Raw genomic sequence first — 3,411 nt, 5'->3', positions numbered from 1 at the left:
GGGTCCATGACCTTTTAAAAAATAGTTACCTCCCCTGAAGTTTTCCATTGAAAAGTGGTGTAATTTTTTGCATATATAATTTTTTATAAATAGATGGTTCACTTTCGGAAAAAAAAAAGTAGCCGTCGCATCAGAACTTTGAATGATCTAAAATATCATGATGTCCGATTTTTATTTTCTCTTCTAGTTTCTGAAATCTAAACGGGACGGACGGACAGACAGACAGACATGCCACACAAAACTAATAGCGTCTTTTCCCCTTTCGGGAAAAGAAACGAAATTTATTATGTTAATTAGTTTATAAATATCAAGATTAAAAAAAGGGCCATTTATTTTTACACCTAGAACAAACACTTAAGTCATCTCCTGATCTTCTGAAACGAACTCATAAATAGATCTAGACCTAATGTAATAGTGAAAAATAGTTTAGTATACACAGTGGCGTAGCTAGGGTGGGGGAGGAGGGGGGAGAATTTGATACCCCCGGGCCCCCACATGAGAAGGGCCTCAAATGAGCGTTTTTTACATAAAAAATTTAATATTATGCAAAATGCAGGGGCCCCCAAAGAGTTCAAGCTCCCCGGGCCCCCAGACGATGGAAAATTCCTAGCTACGCCCCTGAGTATACAACTTAATATAACCTTAATCTGAAGACTCTGAAGTAGGCCAATGGTTAGAGCAAATCTACCTGTTTCATTTTTTCCCTTCCTGCTTATGCGTGTGTGTGTGTAGCAGCTAGAACAAATCAGTTCGTTGGCCTATCACTCCGTCACACCGCCTCCGTGGCCTAATGGATAAGGCATCGGCCTCCTAAGCCGGGGATTGCGGGTTCGAGTCCCGTCGGAGGTGTTGCAATTTTTTTTTTCTCATTTTTTTTTTTTTTTTTTGTACAACGACATTTTAAATAAATAGGTTTGTTATGAGTATTCCCATAGGATGTCTCCCTGCAATATAGATGCCTATGTACTAAAAACATCCCTGTGATGGGTTATGCCACTTTATGCGCAGTTATAGTTTTATGTGTCTTTGTCCCATAAACAGGATAAGACAACTCAAGTGAAACGTGTCATTACGCGATCTTGCAATGTATGATCCCAGCTGTGTTACAGGCGGATATAGCATGTAACAAATTACGTCTTTACAAGGAGCATTCTTTGTATTTAAAAAATTGTAATAAATAGGTCAAACATATATACCGAATAATAATAATAGAATATGCATCCTATGTTTGGGACCTGATGAAGGCCTCGTGGCCCAAACGTCCTTTGTTTTACTTGGTCAGGCAGGGTTACATATATGCATGTTTATCGTATTTTCTATGTTTGGGACCCCTCAACTTATGAAACATTAAGAAACTGGAACAGGCACAAAATAAAGCAGCGAGATTTATAACAGACGAATATTCACATTTGACTACAGTAACACCTTTAGTAAAATAGTTAAATTTAGAAACCCTTCAGGAGAGAAGGGGCCTCCTGACAAAGAGATCGGTGAAGAGCCAATTTCTCATCCTGGTCACGAGATAAAAGCCTTTCTCGGGTCACATGGTTCATAAAAGGGGCGTGCTTGCCTCGAACCATTTGGACATCTGAATCAGGAGAGAAGAAGTAGCAATTATACAAAATAAAACATTGAACCTTAATCTTTGAATACAAAAACAAAATTTAATAAAATACTCAGAAGATAAAGGTACATTCCTTGTTCCATATGCTGGGACAAATGTATACAACTGCTCCTTCTTCTATAGTGTTAGTAAAGCAAGGAATGTGTTGACTGAGCCACCCAGAAAAAACTAATGACTTGGCAGAATTTAAGCGATTGATTAACATGCATGATTGATTGATTGATTTAGGGACACTCGTAGGAGGTAATCATCGTCTCTTTTTAAGTAACGTCTGTATTTTATAAGATAAGATAAGAATAATATAGAATGAAACACAAGCATTGAACAGTGGATAAACGAAATACACAAACAGGATATAAAGGTTTAATAAGAAAAATATAAAGAATACTTTAAAAAAAAGACACTACCTCCTTTATATATAACTTATTAAGCGATTATTTTGTTTTTAATTACTAATGAATATTAGATTTAAACTTAATAATGCCAAGGACGCTACACTAAACTTTAATATTGCCAACTAAATGAATGCTGCAAACTGAAGAGCTTAGAACATTTAATTTAGAGTGCAAAAAAAAAAAAGCGCAAAAAAAAAAATAATAATAATAATATAACGTCAAAAAAACAACAACTAATCAACACTTTCTGTGGGTAGTTTAGACCAATAGCTCGTTGCCATTTTGTACAGACCTGTGACGTGGCAACGAGCTATTGGTCTAAACAGCCCACAGGTTGTGATGTTGCAGGTCAGAGTTCAGGCCTCTATAACGATTGGTCTCGTTACACACGTTTGTACGGAGATGTCGTCTGCTCACAGTGCAATGCTTTCCTTGACAAAATATTCAAAGTTTAAAAAACCAGATATAATTGCTGTATATTTATTATAAATAAGTGAAATATTTACTCTTATTTCTGTTACTCCTGGATTTCCTTTCCGTAATTTATTCTCTGTAAGATAAAATCTCGCCTGTATAAAAATGTTAAACTACATTGTTGAGAAGGAACTTACAGTATGGTTCTATGTGTTTTCTTTGACAATGTAATCTTCTACTGAAAAAAAAAGTATACAATGGCGCAGAACACACCACTTACACAACGTGATAATGACTGAGTGATGTCCAGGAACATTTATTGCGCTGAGTAGCTCAGTTTTAAGTATACATTGTTTTGGACATAAAAACATTTAAAATAGGAATTCACGCTTGTCAGCTGGTAAAAGCACCAACAAAAAACACTAAGCATTATTTCTCTCGGAATTGTTGGGCCTCCATAGAAACTAAAGACAGTTCTCATTTTAAGGTCTTCGTTCAATTGGCATGTATGACACATGTGTAGGTAGATGTGTCGACAACAGAGAACAATAGACAACCTAATGATGGTCAAGTTCGAACAAATTCTGAATAATGTTCACCTTAATTGTTGTGAAAACATGGAACTTATGATTTTGTCGTATGTGTTTTTGGCAATGCTATCTTCTACTAAAAAAATATTAGAAAAAAAAATCTAATATATGGCTACATAAATTTTAAAGGGTATAACGCTGGTATAACCACAACTTTACAATTATAAGACCAATTAATTGACTTACGATTATGATATTGAAAATATTTATTTTCAGTACGATTTTTTAGCTTTATGTAATGCAATTATTTCATGTATAGTCAAGAAAACTAATAAGGCTTTACGGATAACAGGGAAGATGCTAGATTTATTTCGCTGGCTTGTTTCTCTGGCCTATAGGCTTACCTTTAAGATAGTGTCCAGTTGTCAGCACTTGGACTGACCGCCTA

At 35.5% G+C, this 3,411-nt stretch overlaps 1 non-coding gene across 1 annotated transcript; it reads left to right on the top strand.

The window, feature by feature from the left end:
• The first annotated feature begins 776 nt into the window (after positions 1-776).
• Trnar-ccu (transfer RNA arginine (anticodon CCU)) lies at positions 777-849 on the top strand. Its single transcript has one exon. It is a non-coding gene; the product is annotated as a tRNA-Arg (tRNA).
• Positions 850-3,411: the final 2,562 nt, after the last annotated feature.

Source organism: Biomphalaria glabrata, chromosome 5, assembly GCF_947242115.1.
Source record: "Biomphalaria glabrata chromosome 5, xgBioGlab47.1, whole genome shotgun sequence".
In the NCBI taxonomy this organism is placed as follows: Eukaryota; Metazoa; Mollusca; class Gastropoda; family Planorbidae; genus Biomphalaria; species Biomphalaria glabrata.
This window is presented reverse-complemented; position numbering and strand designations above follow the sequence as displayed.